The following is a 25,293-nucleotide window of genomic DNA, read 5'->3' on the forward strand; positions in this document are numbered from 1 at the left end:
TATGTTTTCTAATGATAGATCCCAATGGAAGCATGTAAATTGAAAACAGTAAAGGTCCCAGTACTGAACCCTCCAGGACATCATATCTCACTTTTGTGTACAATGATGGAATACTGCCAGCACATTTCTGCACGTACTGGAATTGATTTGATAAATAACAAGTAAACCAGGCAAGAACATTGCCTGTTAGCCCAATGTCATTTTCCACCCTGTGTAGTAAAATAGAATTAAAACATAATTATAGTGGTGTTTCCTTCATCAGAGAATATCAGAATGTCATTTACAACACGCGTTAGTGCCTTTTCTGTACTCAAATAAATTTTGATGTCTGAAGCTGATTGGCGACTACTTTTTCAAGTATTTTAGAGAGAAAGGGTACATTTGATATGAGTCTATAAATGTTCAGTATGTGGGGGTCTGAATTTTTAAGTAATGGTTTGATGACTGACACTTTTAGTTCATCAGGTACTATGCCATGCAATAATGAACCATTAATAATGCTAAGAATAGCTGCTGCAAGAACATTCATTGTACTTTTTACTATTTTTGTTGATACTAGATCTAGCAATTAGTAGGTTTCACTTTAGAAACGCCACCAGGGGGTGCTGCAGGTACTGTAGAGCCCTACTTTGGACTTCTGCCACACCTGGGAGGGATTTCAGACCTCCCTAACGAGCCATCTGGAATACTCCCGGGTGTGGCTTAAAAGGAGCCAGCGGCCATTACTTTGGGAGCCAGAGTCAGCAGGGAGTCGGACAAAGCTTGCCAGATGAGGAGAGGAGGAGAGGATGAGAGAAAGAAAAAGAGAAAAATGACTGTGTTATTAGGGCTTGTACTGTGCTGTTTTGTGTGGGAAGGGATCAAAAAGTGTTTCCTACATGAATAAACATGTACAGTGGAACCTCGGTTCACAACCATAATTCGTTCCAAAACTCTGGTCATTAACCAATTTGGTCGTGAACTGAAGTAATTTTCCCCATAGGATTGTATGTAAATACAATTAATCCGTTCCAGACCGTATTAACTGTATGTAAATATCTTTTGTTAAAGATTTTTAAGCACAAATATAGTTAAATTTACCATAGAATGCACAGCATAATAGTAAACTAAATGTAAAAACATTGAATAACACTGAGAAAACCTTGAACAACAGAGAAAACTAATACTGCAAGAGTTCGCGCTATAGTGCTATGAACCGCTCGCTAAAAACAGTTTTTTTTAATGTGTTTTAAGCACAGGGAAAAAAATGAACATTTGAAAAATCCGTAATTTAATAAACCACCAAGAAAAGTAACATTGCAACAATGCACACTACGAACCGATCGCTGTAAACAGAAGTGAAGTGGAGGTTAAAATCCAATAGAAAAAAGTCTTCATTAAATACAACGAGGTTAAAACAATGGTCGAATCTATCTCTTTAAAAGCAAGCCTAGTGCACTCTTTAACTGCCTTCTCGGCCTTATGCATCCAGGTGTCTCTCTGTCTCGCTCGTGTGTGTGTGTCACTCTCGCGTGCGCGTCTGTGTTTGTGTGTGCGTCTCTCTTGCGCCTGTGTCTGTGTGTGTGTCTCTCTCTCTCACGTGCGTCTGCTTCTGTGTCTCTCTTGCGCGTGTGTGTGTCTCTCTCTCTCTCTCTCGCGCGCACGCGCGCTGCACAGGGAGAGACTGAACATGTGCGGAAATCATCGGCGCACACAAACCGAAAGGGAAACTGGCTTGTTCGTATACCGAGTGTGTGGTCGTGAACAGGTGCAAAATTTTGCCAAACTTTTTGGTCGTAAACCGATTTGTACGTGTTCCGAGATGTTCGTGAACCAAGGTTCCACTGTACTGTGCCTGGAACTTGTGTCTCTACCTGTCTGTGTTGGGTTGAGGCGGCTGGAGCAGCATGTATAGTTTCACATAATCAATTATTTAAAATTGGTAATTAAACACTTCTTAAATGTAAATATACATGCACTTAGGTTTTAATCATTTTAAATCAATAATTGCACTGTTTATACAGGTGTATTTTTTCTCCAGTGTATCAGCTAGACATTTTTAATTCTTGAGGTTCAATTATAAAATACAGAATACATTTTAATTATGTAGTACTTGTTTCCTACAAAACCTTAAATAATAAACACAGTACAAATCTTTAAAAAATCTATTGTTCACTAAGCAGCATTTTCAAATTTGTCTTAATCTTTTCTTTTTCCAATTAAGTAATCTACTGAATTTTAAATAAGCTTGCTATCCAATTATAAACGGTGTATGTTTTAATCCGAAGGACAAAACAAAGGTCTGAACTCCTTAAAGTAGCTTTTCTTGTTGTTTGTCTAATTGCACAGACTTCTCTGATTCCTTCTTTCAGTTTATTACTCCAGTTTCTTTAATGTAAAGAAAAATATTCTAATTTCCACTCTCTCACTGATAAAACAAGCCTCCACTTGCTGCTCTTTGTTTACACTGCAGAAAGTTTGCTGAAAAAGGAAAAAGAAAAAAGACGACTGCTGGCTCAACTACCATAATACCTTGCGTAATGGAGAACTGCCACTAAGTTACTGTGAAGCTTCGAAAAGCAAGGGCTGAAAAGATTTGTGATTGGCCTTTTTACCAATCACTCATTTAGCCTTTTTTAGTGAAAACTGCCCAATTTATATTGACAATCAATTGGAGCATCCCTATAAGCTGTCTATGAACTATCAAAATATATTTTTTTTTTGTAAACCAATTTCTATACTTACAGTAGTGGTTATTTAGGGGTAATATTAGGCAAAAAGGAACCATTTTCTACCCAGTGTTGATTTCCAGTTTGGATGTCTTATGTTGAAAATGTACAAAATCTTGTTATGTTTTCTAGGAATTTGGTACTCGTACATCTGTTTAATTTTGGACTAATAGCTCATTTATAGCTGGTTACAACACTGAATGGTATTGGGGGGAAAAAAATCTTTCCTTAACCTTGAGCTGGAAAAAAAATCTAGATGAACATTTATTTAAATTCACAATATGTTTATATAAAGAAATTATATTTATTACAGAAAGTATATTTGCCAATTCTTTTCAATTAGAGTGCAAGGTATGAAAGTACACATGCCATCCTTGCTTTTAAGAGATTACAGATCTAAGAAATATAGACCCATGCACATGAAGTAGTATATTTAATAACAGATTTAGTAATATCAATGTACTAATATTGAAAGCAAAACCTACTTTCCAAAAATACATACATTATAGTAAAATACTGTATGTAATTAGCAGGTTCGTTTTTGTAAAAACAAATGAAAACACATAAATGTAATTACAAGAACATAAAAAATGTGATGACCACAAACAATATACAGTAGCTCTTCAATTGCTATTTACCTGGTGTCTGCACATGTCACAAGTCAAGATTTGAAGGCCCCCAAAGTGTTGCTTAATGTCTCCTTTGATGTATCTAATGGTTCTGTCTATAAAAAATGCTTATGCATAATTTGGTCTTAAATAGCTGTCATTTGTGCTCTCCTGAAATATTTCAGTGCTTGCTTAAGGATAACTGAGTAAAAGGCAAATTATGCAACACCCAGCAAATCAAAAAATGTGCAAGAAATCTGTACTAAAGAAGGTGTAAACAATTGGAGAATATATTAAATGAAAAATTCTACATGGTAAATTAGTAGTCACAAAAATTACTGGGAAATGTAATGAAAAAAGGAAAAAGTAATGGGGGAGCATAATATTTCTATTTTAAAGTCATAGGTAGAAAAATAGAGAGTTACATATTAGGATCTAAGTGTACCAGAATCAATGCAATAGTTCAAAATTACATTCATAGAGCAAAAAACACAATGGGCATTTACAAATTGAATGTGTTCTTCAAAAACATGTCTGGTTATACAAATACATTTAAACCAATACATAGTAGACATTGCATTTTTATATAATTTGCATCTTGTTTATAAAAGGTATATGGAGCTACTTTTCAGTACTCAGTTAATAGATGGTCCACAACTGTTGGCTTTCTTACAGTTTTTCCCTTTGTTGTGGTGTAAAATTGTATTTTTCATTATGCAAATTCAAGCATATTAGTAAGATGCAATGATTTCAATTGTACTGCTTCTTAAAATTCACCTAAACAATTGCCAGATAACAGTATTAATTCACTTACTTCAGTTAAATGTTTCTGTATAACTTATTTTTTTTGTGGACAAGATAAATAAATAACAGTTAATCATTCAATTTTAATTTTGTAATCACGAAAAAGAAATATTATGACTGTGATTTGTTAAAAAATGGAAAAATCATATATTCCTAATCAAAAAAAGATCTATATATACTCTCTGTAAACTTCAGCAGGACTATTTGCTTATGCGATATTAAGCACATGGTGGCATTTTGGTTAGTTAGCACTGCTACTCCATGGTTCCAGAGCTGTTCTACAAAAAGTGTACGTTTTGCATGTATGAAATATTATGATTTGTGCAATAGTACATTGAATTGGATGTGTGTTTATCTTAAATGATGTATGCCTTCCATAAGAAGGGCCAGCATGGAATAAAATGTCACTTGAAACCCGAATTTAGTTCCTTCAACTTTCCAAACATACAAGAACCATTTCTATTTCAAAGAAAACTAATCTTTTTGCAGGGCTGGTCTGTTTTAAAATTATTTAAAACAGAATTTCTGTCATTTTGGAAAAAGTCTTTGGTTATTTGATCCTTGAAGAAGGATATAAACCTAACAGAATTTGTGTAATAAAATCCTAGTTTTTAACTGTTGTTCTCAAATGCATAGTATATATAATCCATATCATGCTGCCCTTAGTGGGATAAAGTCTCACTTGCTTGCTTTAACACAGTCTTCAAAGAGGCATTGTTCCAAATGCTTCCTAATGAATTCTCTTTTAATTGCCTGGGAATGAAACATGGAAAAAATTGCATATACTGTAGATTATGCTAAAATGTACTCAAATGTGGCACTTGTTTTGTCTACCTAAGGTAAAGTCATCCCTGATGGAGGATCACAGAAATTGTGGGGTAGAGGGGTCCTTTCATTGGATTGGCTGGCCCATCGCTGTTTCAGCTGCGGAATGGCCAAATGGGGGAGGCAAGCTTGATAGCTGAGGTCTCCAGGACTCCAAACAAATCCAAATCATATAATGTGATATCATCTGCTGTTAAATTCTGCTCTGTACTGTACTTGTAATATTTTTATACTGTATTGAGGATTTGTTCTTTTCATTGTATTGTATTGACCCCCTTCTTTTTGACACTCATTGTACACCCAACATACCTGGAAAGGGGTCTTTCTTTGACTGCCTTTCCCAAGGTTTCTTCCATTTTTCCCTACAGGGTTTTTTATGGGAGTTTTTCCTTGTCTTCTTAGAGAGTCAAGGCTCTGGGGGCCTGTCAAGAGGCAGGGCCTGTTAAAGCCCATTGTGGCACTTCTTGTGTGATTTTCGGCTATACAAAAATACATTGTATTGTACTGTAAAATGACAGTAAAAGTGGAATGACATTTTTTTCCTTGTGATTGGGTCCTCTACTCAATGTGAAGAACAGAAGAGGCATGATGAACAAGAACATTTTAGATAGAATAAATGGATTGCACTTGGCGAGAAATAAGAAGTCACCTCCTTTGTCAAGTGTTTTGTACTCAATCAGTAAATGTATGTTCTGGCATCTGCTCTGTTTCATCAAGCTGTTTTTTAGCTGGTTTCACCTTGATCATTCTAACTCTGACTTGGCTTATTTCAAAGGCTTATGGACCTTGTTCGATTTTTGCCATCTCCAAGAATACTATTAACTGGAGTTTTCTTTTCCTCCAAAGCTGACAGGCCATATTTTATGTTAACATTATTGCTATTATATTTTTTCACATTTACTAGTTATTTAAATATATATGTGCTTCATAGTTAAGTGCTTTTCACTTCACTGTGCATTCAGTGAAGAGAGTTTTATAAAATCAATTGAATTCTCCTTTTAAATTGGTGTGGCTACTATTTGTAGAATATGGTATGAACAACCCCATAGTGACCCATACTGCATGTGAATAGTTCTTTTGTTTGAAACAGCTAACTACTGTGCACTCTGTTATGTTTAAGTGACTACTTGTTCAATGGTATTGCTTGGGATATAATGTCCGTACAAAAATGTATTTATTCATATTAACATTTTACTGATTATATATCTTTCTTATTTGATCATTTGAATTTTTATCACAATATACTGTATGTGATTGCTTTTGTTTGTGTGAAGTAACTTAATTACTAAATATTGTTATAGTGCACTTCAAGGATTAGATTGACTTTTAACATCTTGTTAAAGATATGACATTATACTACAATTAGTTAACCTCCCAGATGACGAAATGTGCTGACCCCGGGATACAAGAATCGTTAACTGTAGCTGAACTTATCCAAAATTCTGAAGCTTCATGGATTGTTTCAGGGTATTCAATGAGATGCATACCAAAAAAGAAAATTCCACAGTCCATGTACCTTCATTTTAGGTTTTTAGTGAAATTCAAAGCAAAAATAAAGAGAAAATGCACAAAAAAGGAAAAGTTCTTATAGGTGATGTTTGTACAGTCTGAAAAATCTATACCACTATAACAGTTATTTGCAAGTGTTAGCCTGTCCATTTTTCTAGCAAAGAGACTATGTTTCTAACTGACTAATTAATATTGTGTTATTACAGATATAACTCAGACTGTTCTTTTATATTTTAGCTTACAGAGATAAAAGACTATACCATTATCTAAGTAACTAAGTGAAATTAACATTTTATTCCATCCATCCATCCATTATTCAATCCACTATATCCTAACTACAGGGTCATGGGGGTCTGCTGGAGCCAATCCTAGCCAACACAGGGCACAAGGCAGGAAACAAACCCCGGGCAGGGTGCCAGCCCACCGCAGATATTTTATTCCATTCAAGCAAATACTTAAATGTATTTTAACATTTTAGGATTGGTTCTTACATTAACATTATCACGTTATGTGTAATGAGTATAAATCATCATTAAAGTAATATCTTCTGTTTTACAAATAGCATACTTCTACTGTTAAAAGCATGACTGTGGATGATCCTTTTTTTTCTTAGATGTATAAAGCACAGGAACTTGATTATCAATACTTTTTTCCATTATGTAAAGTTTATGCTACAGAACTTAACAACATCCCAAACTTCAAGAAGCAGTCACAATACATGGCATTGTTTCTTGTGGTAAATTGTCTTCTCATTTTAGTGGTGTACACACTACACAACAAAGCACTGATGAGATTCACAAATTACAAGATATTTTCCTGAAAAACAGTATTTTAATTCTAAAGCTCTATTGTCTTTTGAAAAACACATGTAACTGGAGCTGGAAGAGGAGTATAATTGGTCCCTTCTCTCATTTGTTTAGAGACAAGAGAACAAATGGAAATTAGGAAGGAGAAAACTGTTGAAGACACATTGACTGCAACATGTCAGAGTTCTACCAATTACTACTAGATCTTTTTAAGTCCATACATGCTGTGAAGAGGTTTTTGAAGTCATTTCTTCCATATCCACTAAGTTTTCACTCTTGCTATCACTGGCTGTTGGGCATTGCTGTTCTCACTGCCTGCTGTAGGTCTTCTCACACTGAAAAATCTTGTGCCAGTAATTTCAAACACACCTGAAAACATTGAGGCATCTATTGTGACTCAAAGACTGACTCAGATATGTCACTTAATTGTTCGCACACAGTAAATTGGTCTTACTCTAAAGATTTTGTCACTTGTCTTAAAACGTTGGCCGTTACGGGAAATTTAGGAAATTGCGTAACGTGAATCTGACATTAGGTATTTTTTTCTACTTTGTATAATTGCAAATTGGCAGAGTACAGAAGTGTGAATACCTAATAAAATAGTACATAACGTTTTTCTGATAACTGCATGTAAAACTAGCAATTATTTTCATTATAACAATATGAAGCCGGTATGATGATGTGATTGTTTTCAATGAAAATCTAAATTTGTCAAATGCCTACATTAAAAATAAACTAAAATTCAGGACTGCATCATGTGTATTCTGATCACTTTAACTTTTCAGTTTGAGGTTCAGTTGAGAGGACATATCTTCAAGTTAAAAGGACAGCCAAACTTTCTTTTCTATGACATTGAGATAGTGATATCTAGCTTTGCGTAAGAAAGGAAAAAGAGACTTAATTATTTGTGTTCTTATCAACCAAAGTAACACGTCTTTCAGTCAGAATATTTGGAGATATCAGTGTCTCATCTTTCAAATTTAGTAGTGCTTATATTTTTCCATAGTTTCATTGCTGATGTACTGTATGAAAGGTATTACAAGTGAATGTTGATTATGCAAAAAATAGCGACAACATTTTTGTTACAAAGTCACAATAAGTTGATGAGCAAACCTCTACAGTGTTATGCTATATTGTAATCATTGCTTCCAGAAGAGGTTTAAGGCTTGAACAGAGTGGGTTGGAGGTTAATTCAAAAAATAGTGTCTATTTAAAGAAAAAAATAAAATACAGAAGCCTTTTTTGCAATATTTATCAGAAGCAGTATGTTCTGTACACATGGGTAAAGATAAGTGCTGAGCTGTCAACTGGTTTGCATTTGATGATGGATAGTGCATAGGCTGAAAAGACCTGGTAGTCAGGGTGTGCTGGGAATGACTAGCAGATGCCTCTGTTCAGGTGGAATTCAACTTTTAATTCCTGGAGAGTTTTTTGCATTTCATGAGAGGTCCAGGGATATGGTGCCTGAATAGTCCTTGTTTAACCCTCTGTAGTAGAAGCAGCTTAGGCAGAAACACCAGGAACCATTAGTAGGCAGTAAGGAAAGCTGTCAAACTCTGACTGAGATGTACCAGCAGCCTAGAAAGGTGACATATGTGCATTAAATGAATTTAGTGAGGCCATAGAAAGGTTCTGGCTTACAATATAGCACAACAGGAAGGGTACGTAGAAGATGGTCCAGGCTGTTGTCAGTACGGGTAGCAAAATATTGACCTCAGCTGAAGAAATAGCTGAAGTTGAAAGGGCATCTTAAGGGCTCTTAAACCTGATGATTACACCCCAGTTGTGCCACATGCTGTGATTAGAATTGTGTCTGAGGAGGGGGGTGAACTCTGTTGTATCTAGTCAGCAGCAGTGGGTGAAATGCAGCCAAAAATGCTGAGAACACTGAATAGTGTAAGGCTGTTTTGATTAAAATTCCTCTGTAATTTTGTATGGAAGGTGACTTGAAACTGTAGGGCTGGGAATGCTGTTGATGGGAAACTGAAATAGAGGCTGTCTCAGATTTGTAACTTCAGAGCCAGGTGGAGCAATGATGATTCCATCTTGGTTATGGAACAGTGGATAGAATCTTTGTCCCTGCATAAAGGTGTCATGGGAGTTTACCAAATATGTCTACATATGCTTTGTGGATTTGGTAAAAGCTTATGACTTTGTACCCCACAATGCCTTGTGGAAAGCACTATAATACTATATGCTTCTGGGGCTGCTATTGTGTACCATTTTCCCTGTGTATTTGCAGATCAGCAGCTGCGGTTATGTGTTCTTACTGAAGTTTAGTCCTTTCATGGTGGACATAGGATTTGCCCAAGGGTTTTTTTTGCCCCATGCCCTGCTCATGATTTGAATGGAGATAATATAAAGTTGCCCTCAAACTTTGGACAGTGTGCTCACTGGTATCTTGAGTTTCTGCTATTTATTTAAGGTGATGTCCTATTGGCCTCATCATATTGTCTTCTACAACATGGAATGGTTCCCAGCTGGTACAATGTAGTAATAAAAATTACTACCCAGAAACAGAGTTCATATTTCTTTATGCAAAAGAGTAGCTTACTCCTTGCACTGAATGAAGGAGTTTCAAGTACCTTGGATATTTTATTTCAGAGTGAAAGTTCTGCAGATGTTGTACACTATTGTGGTGGTGAATTATTTAGGTGAAAATCTGTATTTTTCAGGCGGTCTACATCCTCATATATATATATATATATTTTTATATATATATATATATATATATATATATATATATATATATATATATATATATATATATATATATATATATATATATATATATATATATATATATACTGTATATGAGATCATTATAAGATTTTGGAAAAGACTGAAAGAATGAGATCCCAAGTGGCTAAAATTAGGTTCCTGTGAAAGAATTTTGGTCACATTCTCTGTAATAGTAAGGAACTTGGCAATACGGAAGAACATCAAGTAGTATCATTGCTTTCCAGATTTAGAGGTTCAAGTTCAGGTGATTTGGGCATGTAGTTATGATAGCTTCCCTCTCCCAAGTAGTGTACCATGCACAAACCATTGAAAGAAGTCCTATTGAAGACCTTGGACCTGCTGAAGGATTATATGTCCTAACTGGCCTGAGACTGTCTAGGAAGAAGCTGGAGAGTGAGAACTGTGTCCTGATCTGTCCAGATTGATATATTGCTACCATGACCCTAATCAGAAAAAGTGAACTGACAGTGGAAGTGAAATGTGATTTTCATTGCTACAATCAGACCTAAAGTTTTTTTATTATTATTATTATGTTGCCAGTGATGCTTCTTACATTTTTATGCACTAAAGATTTTTCAGGGGTTACCATTGTATAACATTTCCTAGGTGGGTTTTCCTCATTTCTTTGCAAAATAATATTTTATTAATATAAATCCTCTTATTTTAAATGCATCAAATACATTCTTTATTTTGTAAATACAGTATTAATTAAGATATGTTTCAAAGGCATTTCATGTTCACGTAGAATCACTTTTGAAAAATATTTAATATGAAAAACTTGCAGAATTCATTTCTAAAGAATTTATTTTTATTGAAAAGCAAAATATAGTGATTCATAGACAGTGATATTATAAACCTGGAAGATTAGTAGCTGGTAAGAGAAATAGTGCATATAAACAGTGTGCAAAATGTCTTGTGTGTTTTGCTTTTGTTCCATTCTTTAATTTATGATGAATTCCACTCATTAGGATCCCATGTTCTGTGCTGTTTAAATGTTCGTGGCATTACCTTTGTGATTCATATTTCATAATCAAATGCATTTTTGTCCCATTGTTTACCATCACCATGCCAAGTATTAGACAGGCACTAGTAAACACTGAAAGCATCAGATAGGCACAATCAAATGGTTAACTCGTTGTCTCCATGGCACCACTGAATTCCAGTGCTTCAGTATCCACAACCACAATCTCAGAACAGACCTCTCTGTTTAAATTTTATCATATGATATTAAAGCATGGACCATGCAGGGGACAATCAGTGCTCCATCAAGTACTGTAATGGTTTAAACAGCAGCACACCTAAAAAAGCCCAAAAAACTGAATTTGTATTGACAACTAAAGAAGAAATAATGTAGCAAGATTTATCTAGACATGCATTCAGCACCCAGCCAAGCTTTGTATTTAAATAGCAAGTTTCAATGCCCTATGATTTACTGGAAAATGTGATTCACAGAATGAATAAATGTGATTAACAATAACTCTTCTTACTTACTGTATATTGCATTGCTCTTTAGAGTCACTAACAGTGTCATGTAGGTGCTTAAATAATATAAAGATGTTTTGTGTGCAGCTTTAATGTATTAGTACAAGACTTCTGGAAAGAGAGCAACACATATAAAATTGTTAGCAGTTTGTTCACGAAAATGGTTTACTTTGTTCAGAATAGAGGTTCCTAAGTTCTGTTCTGGTGGCCCACTGTGGCTGTAGGGTTTTCATTTTCAACTGGGTTGCTTAATTAGAAGCTAAATCTTGCTGTTAATCAGTTATGGGTCAAACAACACTTTTCTGCTTCATTTTGGTTAAGCTCTTAACCCTTAATTGACACTTTTACTCCTAAATGACTACTTTTTTAGTTTTAATTGCTTCTTGTGTTCTTAACCAGCTGTCAGTTAAAAATGAGAAGCACATATTAAAATAACAATACCTTCAACATCTACCCTGGTCCCATTTATAAATGTAATGAAGTATTTATTTTAATAACCATATAAACGTGAGAGAAGAGAAAAAAAAGTAGAGGACTAAGAATTACCAGCTTTGATCCACAAATTATTTGGGTGATCACCTCAAAAGGAATAAATCTACAATGTAAGAGTGACTTTGCATTGGGAAAACGAAAACGCTAACATTCGTAACAAGTTCTTTTATCTGTAAGGGTTGGTTAATTAAACAGTTGGTATGGAGCAAAATATGAACTTAGGAATCTTTGATTTAAACCAGTGCACTGATCAAATATAAAGTAGTCTGTATCTGAGAGGTCAGTAGTTCTAGAATTTACCAGACAATAACATGCCCAAGATATATTTTAAATAAAATATTTTAATTAGATTTCCACCTCTATTAAAAACTCTAGTTGGATATCTGTGATTTATTCAAACTGTTCAGCTCTCTTTTTTTACAGATGTAAAGTACTGGTTCAAGTTGTTTTTCAAAGATCTGTTGCTTGTTTGCTTGCAACAGAGTAGAATTCTGTAGAATTGTGAATTCATTATATGGTTGAGAGGAACTGAGTCTTGTTTATCACACAGTCACACAAAGTATTAGAAAAACCAAAACCTCATACATACGCATTGCTCTGTTGTAGGCACTGTTGATAATTCTGAACCAATCACATTGACATTTAAAATTGTGCTAATAGATTACTTTTTTCACAGGCACCAGTTATTCTTAAATCATTTATTGGAATTAGTGAAAAAAACAAATAAATGCCTCCACTTACAACACATCAATGTAAGTCATGCTTAAAAGTATTTAGCTCTGATCTCTCTTCACATTTAAAATTCTCATAACCTTAGATTCTGATAGATTTGATTGTGATTTTTTTTATGAGAATCCATATTCTCTTTAACTGAGCCCTTCATAAAAAAGTAGTTCATTATTGAACATCCAGTGGCATCCAATTTTTAATTTTAAAGTCTATATTAACTTTGCATTGTTTGATGAAATAATATGTGCCAATTCGTCTATCAGAAAATTGCTGTCTGTCAAGCTAGTTGGGGAATGAGGGTGGACAAGAAATGTAAGGTCTTGCTGTAAATATTTAAATGGATTAAAGCTAGGATCCTAACTGGGCTAATAAAGATCTTTTATTGTCTTCATTTAAGTCACTTTAGGGTTGCTCATTCAGTGTGATTTGGATTACTGCTCATTCAGTGTGATTTGGATTACTAATTTCTGTTTTGTGACAAAAGGTTCTGGGCTTTCACAATTAATTCATAGTATTGTCAGCAGCCATAACACATGCGCTTCAGAACAGGTCATCCACATGAAACTAAGCATGTTCGGACCCAGTCAGTACTTGGATGAGAGACCAGCCAGGAAAAAGCTTGGGATGCTGCTGGATGATGTATTGGTGAGGCCAGGGGACCCTGTAGTCTGAATGTGGATCCCAATGCCAATTGCAGTGATGGGGACACTGTGCTGTAAAAATGGTGCCATCCTTCAGATGAGACATAAAAGTGAGGTAAGGACTCCCTGTGGTTATTAAAGATCCCTGGGCATCCTTCATAAAGAGCAGTGTGTATCCCAATGGCCTGGCTAAATTGTCCACTAAGCTAAATTGGCCTGGTCATTCAAGCCCCCTAATCACCCCCAGTTTCTGATTGGCTAACTATCTCTCACCCTTTCCCCACCTAACAGCTAATGTGTGGTGAGCATACTGGTGCATAGTGGCTGCCATTGCATCATCCAGGTGGATGCTGCACACTAGTGGTGGTTGAAGTAGCTTTCCACTCACTGCGTAAATCGCTTTGAGTACCTTGAAAAGCATTGTTGTTCAATATTTTCCATATTATTTTGATAATCCTGCTGCTTAAAAACATTCCTACTATATGATGGTACTCCACCATACTGAAGAGTGGAGATGCCATAACTTGTCTGATGGCAATCAAGTATCATATAAAGGCCGTTTTTACGCAGAATGTCTAGGAAACAGTTGATCCACAAACAAACTATAATTGCAGGTATTGACTTCTATAACTCATTGAAAGTTACAGCTGGTCTTGTAAAATATCTGTTAAGCCGTACCCGTGTTGTCAAGTGACTATGCATTAAGCGATGGCCATACATCTGTGCAATTCAGAAATAGTTTAATATATTTCCACTTCTTTCAAGTGGACTGCACTGGGCACTTAAAGAGGTTATTTACATCTGTAATGGTTTTGAACACTCCCCATCCTTTATAGTCTAATCTCACTTGCTTAGAATGCTACATCTGAGAGAGAGAGTCAGAGTGAACTTTATTGTCATCTCAACCATATACAAGTATACAGATAGACGAAATTGCAAAGCTCAGGGTCCACAGTGTAACAACATGAAGTGCAAATAATAAATTAAAAATAGAATTAAAATTAAAACACAAACAAGACAAGACATTGTGTAAAGACAAGACAAAGAAGTAGCAGCAATAGTGACGTGTAGTTAGCAATATGAACATTGATGCAATGTATGATATTTGCAATCTAGATATATAAATATAGTCAATAGATATGTAATATAATAAATAAATAATAGATACAGTATATAGGGTAGATAATACAGAAATTATCAGTGTATGATAATAGTTGTTTAAGACATGTGTAAACAATGACAGGTCAGAATATTTCACAGCAGAAGGATATCAAGAGTGTCAAAATACTTAAAGGTCAGTATGAGATTTTCAGTTCTTTTTCCATGTATACTCGTCGTTGCAGGAAAGTGGCTTGCATGTATTTATTTATCTTGTGATAATCAACTATCAGAGAGGTATTTATCTTCACGAATAATACAAAATACGATATCCAATTAACCCTCCTTTCTAGAATAGGAAGCAGAGACAACACTTGAACACTCTTAAGAGAATATTACCTGGTGTATCTAGAAGCTTATATCAATGCTGGGGTGCAACTCTCAGCAGGAGCCAGCTGCTTTCACCAGTGTTCATTGGAGCATGTCTGTCGCTCTCTCAATGTTGACAACAAGTCATTTATGTAAGGTTCGAAAAAGGAGAATGCTCTATAACAGATCTCATGGTCACATCCAAGAATGTGGAGATCTACTTTTTCCAAGTTTATATACAATGTTGCTTGGACTGCACATACATTGAGCAACTACATATACTGTACAGTATATGAATGTCTGTCCATTAATTATGTTCTTTTTTTTTGGCAAGGAACATAGCTAAGGTTATCAACTTATTAGGATTTTTTTTCTGTAAAAGTATATTTTTATGAGAATTGAAAAGTTAAAATAAATAGTGAAGTGGTTAAAAATGTTTAATGCATATACAATATATACTATATAATGTAATATCTAGAAGGAACATTTTGTGGTATCATCTCTAGCTTCATACCAAATGCATGCTATAAAAACTGTAAAGATAAAAGTTAGATTTTTTTTTCCTTATCAAAACAGATAAAGGAGCAGCCTAGATGCTTCATAAGAGTGTTCTGTGCAAGGAAAAAAAAGAAAAAGAAAATGAGGCAGCAGCTGTCTGGCTTTCCAGACACTGCAGCTAGATTCCAGACAGTCACCTGAATATTATCACTTTGTCAGCTGTACAACACACAAAGCAATAATGACCAGGGGTGACAACTTGACATTTTCAAGAGGAGTTAAAGGACTTGATCTGAATGAAAATCAATATTGTTTAAGCAAAGTCACTCTCAAAAAACATTACTCTTGAAGTATTTGTCTGAATGTATGTGTTTATTTTTTTTTTTGTGAGCAGGCATATTCAAGGTCTAAACCTGCACATCGAATGATTCACCCAATTAAATATTTTAAATACTTATTTAGTAGTATGGCTGAAAGTGCATAACAAAATAAACAATAAATATAAAATCATTTATTGCTGTAGCATTGTTAAAGATTTCCCATGATTGGAAGTTGTAATTGCAATAGTGTTATGCCAGAACACATTCTCTCAATGGTTACACCTTCTACGTTGTTAGGTAAGATTAAATTACCAGTATTTGGGTAAAAATAATAGACAATACAATTTTAAAGCAATGCTATGTGGTATTTAACAAATTAATAGATAGTATCAGTCAGCAAGCTGTATCAGTGCATGTTGCCAAACTCTCTCTCTTTCCATCAGTCAGCAGTACATAGTTAAAACATAATTACAGTATTTTGGTTGAATTTCCAAATTACCCCAGTAGTGAAAAAGAAGACATTATTAGCGTTCAGGTATGTCTCATATTCATAGATGTCTGCTAGCATAGTATATTGAAAAGCATATTAGTTAAAATAAGGCGTATGAATGATCTAGACAACAACTTCATTAACAACAATATTGATCAATGAAAACATTCTTCTTGATCACTATGCAGCAATACATTTTTTCAAATGAAGAACTGGACTATGTTGAAAGCAACACTTATTTTCATTAATTAAAAAAAATCTCTGGTACTATGTGAGTTACCCAACTACTGTCTATGACTGAGCAACTGTATCTCACAAAATATAATTTTTAACAAATATTAATTTTACAAAGTCATATTTATTATTTATTTCTACTTATAGGCACATTAATTCCATGGCATATTGTTTAAGACTTACTAACTGTTTCATACTTCAGCTGGTAAGAGCCCTCAAATACCGTATTTTTGCTTTATTGTATTGTTTCTTTTATTTAAATAAATATTAATATATTTTACTTTTAACCTGCAACAACACATTTTTCTAGCTTTTTTATATAAAGTGCAACCTCATTTTAAACTATATTTGATGATATATATAGTATTGTCATAGCTGTGGTCCTTCTGTAATAAGTATTGTATCAAAGATTCATCAGGCTTTAAGTTATTATGTTAAAAGATCAATACATACAAATTATTTTTTCACTGTTTCTATGCAACCATATCCAGTATTTACTTGGGCAGCAGTAGGGAAGATAAATTTATACAAGCTAAGAAAAATAAAAATCAGAAAGTGTGTTGTACTTGATATGCATGTATTGTACTTGATGGTCACAAATAACTTGTTTGCCAATTTTCTGCAACTCTTCTTGGAGCCAGGCTGACTGTCGCTGCCTTTACAGGGTATATTTTTGTTACTTATTTTTAACATGGTTGGAATGTGTTGAAAGTAGGTCTCATATCAGAGTTTTGGCACTTTTTTGAGAGTGTTTGCTTTGTACCAAAACATATTCTGCAGATGTCACTATGAAACCTTATAAAATTCACAATTTGTAAAGTAACAAAGTTTCATTTCCAAAGCTTCATTATTAAATAACCAATGACTGAATTTTAGTGTTTAAAAAAATCTCTGCTTTATTTATTGAGAAGGCTAACAGAATGTTAGGTTATATAGCACAATCTGTGGAGTACAAGTCCAAGGAGGTTCTGCTCAACCTTTATAATGCACTGGTGAGGCCTCATCTTGAGTACTGTGTGCAGTTTTGGCCTCCAGGCTACAAAAAGGACATAGCAGCACTAGAAAAGGTCCAGAGAAGAGCGACTAGGCTGATTCCAGGTCTACAGGGGTTGAATTATGAGGAAAGATTAAAAGAGCTGAGCCTTTACAGTTTAAGCAAAAGAAGATTAAGAGGTGACATGATTGAAGTGTTCAAAATTATGAAGGGAATTAGTACAGTGGATCGAGACTTGTATTTTAAAATGAGTTCATCAAGAACACGGGGACACAGTTGGAAACTTGTTAAGGGTAAATTTCGCACAAACATTAAGAAGTTTTTCTTTACACAAAGAACGATAGACACTTGGAATAAGCTACCAAGTAGTGTGGTAGACAGTAAGATGTTAGGGACTTTCAAAACTCGACTTGATGTTTTCTTGGAGGAAACAAGTGGATAGGACTGGCGAGTTTTGTTGGGCTGAATGGCCTGTTCTCATCTAGAGTGTTCTAATGTTCTAAAGTATGTGAGGTGAGGATATACAGGTGATGACAGCATAATGCCAAAGAACAGATTTGTTATATATACAGTATAATTTAAGGGAATGTAATACAACTGCGTTTGTTGTGGGTTAGACAGTTTGCACGTACATCTTTGTCTTTTGTCTGTATGACCTATATATGTATTTTGAATCCTGCTTTTTGGTTTATAGACTTATGTGAATAGTTAATTTTATTTTAAACTTTTCTATACACTGAGTTTAGAGTTTATTAAGTACACTTATTTAGTAGTGTGTTGCACCTCCTTTGTTCTTGAGACCAGAATGAATGTTTCTGGGCATGGAAATTTCATTATGCTGAATACGGTGTTCAGAAATGTCAAACCATTTGGGATTTTGTTGTGTTTCACAGTTGCAAATTGAATGGATACACTGTCTTACTGCAAATAGTCCTATCTGCCTCCTCCTAAAAATGCTCAATAAGGTCAAAATATAGTGATTGTGCAGACCACTGTAGCAATCAAAACTCTCTGTCATGTTCCAGCTAATGATAGGTGTTGTGTGCCCTACTATGTTGGAAGTGTCCATCTGTTTTAGAGAAATTGTGGCCATGAATGGATGAAATTGGTCAGCAGAGATGTTCAGATTAGCCTTACCCTTTAGATGGTCTTCAACAGTGCCATAAAAATATTCCCCACACCATCATACTAATAGCACTTGCTGTACAGTTGAGATCAAACAGGATGACTCTATGGACTCATGCTGCTTGCACCAAATTCTAATCAATTTGTTTGTCTGAGGTAAACCTAAATTCATTCAACCAACACTTCACAACAGGTTAGTTTTGATCATTCTGTGCCCATTGGAAAAGCACTTTGTTTTTTATTTTTATTTTTGTTGACAAGGGGCCTTGCCCCCTGCTCACTTCGCTCACCAACCCCCCGGCCTGCACTATGCGCCAGCCACTTCGCGTCTCTGCCGCTCGCATATGTGGATTTCACTTTCACCAAACAACAAATCTTTTAATTCTCGCTGATACGCCTCTTCATTGGGAAGAAACACTATTTTTTTCTGATGGCAACACGAATTAAACGATCTAAAAGTCTCCTACTTAAAGTTTAAATCCGAAAAATATATCCAATCTCTTTTTCGCTGTTACGTTATTTCACAGAGTAATAATTTCTGTTTGTTTGCGCAAATGCGATCTTTACTATCATTTTTTTGAGACTTTCGAATTTTAGTACTTCGATTATCTCTAACCTGCTCTGCATATGTATCGTGTCAAGGTTTTTGGATTGTTTACGATGTTCTACTTTTGTCATCTACTCTTTGTCTTTTATTTCTGGCCCGGGTATGGTTAAATCTCTTGGCACAAAGTCTCGTCTCGCAGGACGTGAAACTATCTCTCTGAAAAAGTCATGTCTCGTCCCAAGCTAAAATGTTTTGTCTCATCCCAGGATTTATTTTATTATAATAGAGAGATGTATTGGCACTTCACTTGATGACCCTTGCTGCTGTAGCCCATTCAAGATAAAGTCCAATAAATGGTGTACTCTGAGATGACATTATACACACCAGTTTTAAATTTGCATGTGATTTACTGTTATCTACTTGCTTTTATGATTCTTGCCATTCTCCTTTCACTCCTTTGTTCCGCAAGCTTTTTTTTGTCCATAGGACCACTTGTTGCTTTTTTGCTTTTGTACCTTGCTCCTGTTGACTGCCTTTTGGGAGAATTTAGAACCAGTATGCCTAGTACCAACTCTCATAGAATGCTGAGCGTCACTAAGGTTCTTCATTTAGCCTACTCCAATTGAAGAGAATCTGATGCTAGAAATACTTGTCTACTTCTCTTATACAACTCACAACTATCTTATGACATATGGCATATCAAAATGTAGAATTTCTGTGGAGGTGATATACCTAATAAAGGGGCAACTAAGGCAAATCCAAATTCACTCCAAGGCAGTGATCATAAACTACAATCAAAACATGAATTAGAACTTCAGAGAAACTCAAAAACCCAATAAAACCAAAGCTCAAAAACAAAAGTCTTAAATAGAGCTCTTACTGCATAACAAAGGAAGCTCCAAATTATTCTTTGCAAGGTGAGAACATGCAACACCCATGCAAAAACACCTCTCCAGCTACCCCAGTTTATATTTCCTCTCCTTTTATCCCATAATGATCATTGCCAATCATACATGGAAACAAGCGGCCAGAAACAGTAGCAGGCATAAGGAAAGACTTGAAGTGGAGTTTTAGCCCATTCCTGACAGTTATAAAGCTAGAAATATTTTTTTAAAGTTATTGTAGTTCTTTATCTTCAGAATGGGAAAGATAAAAAAACAAGTAAACTTTGTTAGCTGGGCCACCCAGAAATTATTACTGCTGGGTCCTTAGTCTGACTTAAGTTAGCCAGAAACAGAAACCCAACAGTTGAGCTTTGAGATTGTATTGGAGTTTATTGTGAGTAGTGGTTCTTGACAAAATTGTGCTACTGTTTCTTGGATTCTGGTCTTGGATTGTATTTAGGGATTTCCTTTCAGACAAATCTTTTTTTTTTTTGCTGCTTTGGGCATTTTGTCCTTATGTTTCTATTATTGTTAAATAAACTCTCAATTTATAAAGGTTGCAGCTTGGATTGTCTTCACAAGCCATAGTGTTTACAGTTTCTCCCCTTGTATGGCATTTTTGATGAGTTCTAGGAGGTTATTCATCCCATTGTTAGCCCTGTGTAGGACACATCCTGTGATTAGCAGTATGGGTCTTTCCGCCTTTGGGTGAGTCTGTTCTGGGCTGGCCAGTGAAGTTCCTGGCCTATTTTTGAGTCTTATTTTGAAGGCCTCACACCCTTTTGCCATGTCTAGAATTCGTATTCACGACACTGGTCAAAAGAACAAGGCAAGGCAATGCAATTAATTTAAATAAAAAGCATCCTATTACCACAGTTGTTATATTTATGTTGAAACCTTATCTAGTATCAGAACATTTAATTTTATAAAGTAATGATACTTCTTTCTGGAAAACAAATACAGTAGACAGAATAGCTAGGCTAAGCAGAATAAACTAAATTAAATGCATCAAGCTTCAACTAGAGTCAACTAAGAGTAACCAATCGGGGCTGGTGCATGCAAGTCATTTGACATAAGCCAGGTTTCCATCCAAGGAGTTTTTGCGAAAAAAATATTTAGCGCTTCAAATTTTAGCTGATGGAAATGCTAATTATCGATAAAATGTTGTACATGTCGACATCATATTTTTCCGTTTAACTTTAGCGCATAAATTCCATATCGATACTTCAGATGTCGCAAAAACTACATTGGAAACATTTTTTGTCGGAAAAAAAGGGCTTTAACGCAAATAAATGTGTCACATGATACATTTTCATCACGTGCAATCAAACCGAGAATAGCGGAGTGGTTCGCATGGTCTGATGAAGAGCCTCGTTATTTCTCGTGATGAGCCAATGCAGTAGTGGATAGGCTGGGTCTCCTGCTACTAAAAGGGGTACCTGAACTCCCTCCACATCAACTGTAGCCTGGGGTCTCTCAGGATGTCTAAATAATACAAAAACCGCAAAGGTAGTTTACTGTGCCAGTCAAAATATTTAATAAACCGTGTGTTTCATTATCTAAACATTTTTTTCTTATTATTAAATGGCAGATGTTTTAGCATATATGAGAAATTCTCTCATTAATATTAACTTTAGTTTTTTTTTGATTAAACGTCGTTATTTTGTATTAATTCAAATTTCAGTTTTAATTAAAAACCTTAAGGGAAACAGGTTACAGTACTAATTCAGTTGTTATCGCACAGAGAAGGGATGTTGAAAGGTAGGCTCACCTGTACAGATCCGATGCTGCAAACACAGCTGCATCATGGGCACTTCCAGGAGTGCCAATGCAAATGTCTCGTATCATGCACCTGTCATCAACAAGGACCTGGAGAACAATAGATGGCCACCTTTTGCGATTAATGTAATCGCGGTAGCCTTCCGTAGGGGGAAGAATATGCAATTTCTTTGGCCTCCGCTACAGTCGGAAGTCTGATATAACGCAGCATTAATTTTTCTTTAATAGCAGTGCACACAGCATATACACATCGATGGACGGTAGTTTTACCAACCCCGAAAGTTTCTCCAACTACTCTATACTCGGCGCAGGTTGCCAGCTTGTAAAGGGCGATGGCAATCCGCTTTTGGGTTGGAACCGGTGGTCGATGGCAACCTGTGATTGGCGCAACATCAGGACTGATGAATCCACACAACATCTCAAACGTTGGCCGTGTCATTCTAAAATGTTGCAGCCAGAGATTTTCTGTAAAGTGTCTCTCCACCACCTCCTCCCAGAAGGTCTTATTTGCGTCTCTCCCATACCCGTGGGTTTCACGCACTGGGGTACTTTCTTCGAGCTCTAGGGCTATCGGACAAGCAACTGCTTCATTCTGCTGTCGTCTTCGGATATTATGTACAATTCCAATTATTTGTGAAACTGAAATAACAGTAAGCTGGCAAATTTCAAAAAACTGTCTAAATAATCTCTCCATTTCTTTGTTTCTTTGTTTAGTGGAGGGGGTGTAACGTGGAAAACAAAAGGTAGATAATTTGCGACATACACAAAATTATGTATGGAAACGGCTCACGGGCAGATTTTTTTTCGCGATACAACAAAACTTATTTGACAGTTCGTTTTGGGGGGGATGACGTCATCACGCACACCATTTTATCGATAAAAAGCCAGTTGGATGGAAACAGGCTGGAGACAGCAAATTTTGCAAATTTTTTTTACGTATATTCTGTTTGTCGATAACAAAACGTCGCAAAAAACTGGATGGAAACTTGGCTATAGTGACAGATCGTACTTTGGGAATCCCCACTCAATTCCACATGACATTTAGTGAGTATTTTCACAGTTGCTGAAGTTGTACAGAGATTGCAGTGTGTTACATCACTGTTGATGGTTATGCAATTCCCCTTTCTTGTTCATTTTCAAAAAAATATGTGTATTCTAACTTTATTTTGCCCTACTCTGTGAGATCTGTTTGAGTTTTTATTTTACGTTACAAAACCAGTACAATGGCACCCTGTGCTCCCTTAAGGAACATTTATAACTAAACAGAGAGACAGATATTAAAGTGGTCACAGACAGAGGATGCAGCCCCTGTTCTGTTCAGGCTAAGTTACTTTAGACATTATGGTTTAAGTACAGCCTGTACTTTGCATTCACCTGTGACTATTCAGTCCTTTTTAGAGAACAATTTAGGATTGTATAGTACAAAATCTGTCTCCCGTTGCTTTTACCCCTACTTATTTTTATTTTCCTTTTTTTTGCCATAATTTTTGCTTTGTTTCTCTGTTCTGCTTCAGTCTGTTGTTCAACCATTTTGGTTGTCTATGACATTGTCAGTTATGCATTAATTGAGATCTACCTCTAAACCACATAGCTTTCATTCCTTCAGGCTCAGCAAATTCTTTCTGTCACACCAACAGGCACATATTCAACTAGTAGTTAATCATCCAGGTGGAGGCCCATTGTGGAAATGATTTTAGCTTACAGGGACATAACAGGTAACACTATTAATGATTAAACATTTATTACTGTAATTTACAATAAGGCATTGATTGTCACATGCATTTAACAAATAGAGTTTAATCTTATGCACATCACAAGGATTCAAAGCTCTAGTACCTAATGGTGTATTTGTATGGCACTGATAAGAATTAATAATATTAATTCAATCCCTAAAAAGAAACAGATCTGGTATTAAAATGCTGATTGCAGACTGCATTTTCTATAAAATCCCTAAATTTACACAAACTATAGAAAAGGCACCTTTTAGTGTATATTTATCATAAGCAGTTTCCCAAGCCCCAAAGCTGTGGCACTTGGAGAGTTACAGCTTTCTTATTTAGCTCTTTCTCTGCAGTGTTGGTTTTTAAAGGTTGTCATGACAACACCATGTCTGGCTGCCAGCTCTGTCAAGTTATTGAACTGCGACTGGCTTTAGCTTTAGCAGATAATTAGGTTCTGTCTTGCAGGTTCATTTTCCAGTGACTGGAACTTGAATATGACCTACAGCTGGCCTCAATTTCATTGCCACTGGCAAAGCTTTTAACCCCATCTTTTCCATCAATATCTATTTTTTTCTGTTGTTTTAGTAAGAGTCGGAATCTCAGGTTTAAGCATCCACATTAAAAGACATATTTTATGTCTAGGCCAGAATATGAATATTTTTTAAGTGCATGTAAAAACCAGATCACATAATTGTCGTCTAAAATATTTGATGTTAAGATGTTTGAGAATGTGGGTTGAATGCAGTATACAGAATTTAAAGGAAATCCCTTTTAAACACAAAGTGTTCTTTACCATCTTCTGTTGTTCTTGAAGGTATTAAATGCAACAAAGGAAATGATTGTCATATCAGAAGTAATTAAACTTTGACTGAAGTGAAATTAATTTCAATCTAATTGTTATTCCTGGAACCTTAGAAAGCACTGTTGTTACTGAGTATGCATTTAAATCCTTAAAATGAGAGAGGCAAAGCATCAGCTTCATGCTGAAACAAAATAAGCCATTTTCAATCAGTTGTAACATGAAGAACGAAACATGTTACTTTGTTCACCTAACAATGCTTCCAAGATGTATATGGCATTCACATTTACCATCTGGCAATAATTACAGATCATGATGACTTAAAAAATATTTGGCATAAAGATACAGTATTGAGTATTAAATCATGTTCCACGTATTCTTCTTAAATTACACCAGTTACTGGTATTATCTCAGTAATAAATGCTTACGTTGACAGTGCTCCAGATGTTTTACGACAACGTTATGATTTTAGGTTTAAGGAGTTTTCCATTTGTCATTTTGTATATGCTATATATTTACACATTTGTGGAAAAAAGAAATGTAGATTCAGTTTTTATTTTTCTACCTTTTAAATGTAGGTAACACAGAACATTCAAACTCTGCTGCAAGAATAATAAGTCAATAATACTCTTTTTTTTTTTTTTTTCTTCCAGGTTTCGAAACAGAAATTCAAGACATTGAAGGTGCAAAAGGTAAAAATACAGACCTGAGACCTCTGTACATGGGCATATTTTGTTAGAATTAATATTTCTGACTTCACAATATCAATGTATTAAATGAACCAAAGAAAAACTGATCAATTGTTATTAAAGAATCCTTTGTTAACCAGTGATGTGTAAGTTGTTTGATTGTTTGTAGACTGCGTGCTTAATTTTTGCACATTGTTTCACAAAATCCCACCGATGCCTATTCTTATCCCAAACTTGTGACCCTGCTAAAAGAGGTAAGTACATTCCAGCTGAGGGAAATAATGAATAAATGTAGTGAGTTATATGCAGTTAGCAAAAAAACCCAGTATGCCATTGCCATTTGTCTCATATAAGAAACAGCCAATAAACATTCAGACTCTCAGAAAAGGTAGATTTATGG

At 35.3% G+C, this 25,293-nt stretch overlaps 1 long non-coding RNA gene across 4 annotated transcripts in view; it reads left to right on the forward strand.

Annotated features, from left to right (window-relative positions):
- The window catches only part of LOC120523332, a 317,633-nt gene extending 292,601 nt beyond the window's left edge, over nucleotides 1-25,032 (forward strand). For all 4 annotated transcript variants that reach the window (XR_005632592.1, XR_005632590.1, XR_005632591.1 and 1 more), the window contains one exon: nucleotides 24,858-25,032. This is a non-coding gene — a long non-coding RNA (uncharacterized LOC120523332). The remainder of the gene's footprint in view (nucleotides 1-24,857) is intronic.
- The last annotated feature ends 261 nt before the right edge of the window (nucleotides 25,033-25,293 follow it).

The sequence above is a fragment of the Polypterus senegalus genome, chromosome 2 (assembly GCF_016835505.1).
Source record: "Polypterus senegalus isolate Bchr_013 chromosome 2, ASM1683550v1, whole genome shotgun sequence".
Classification (NCBI taxonomy): domain Eukaryota; kingdom Metazoa; phylum Chordata; class Cladistia; order Polypteriformes; family Polypteridae; genus Polypterus; species Polypterus senegalus.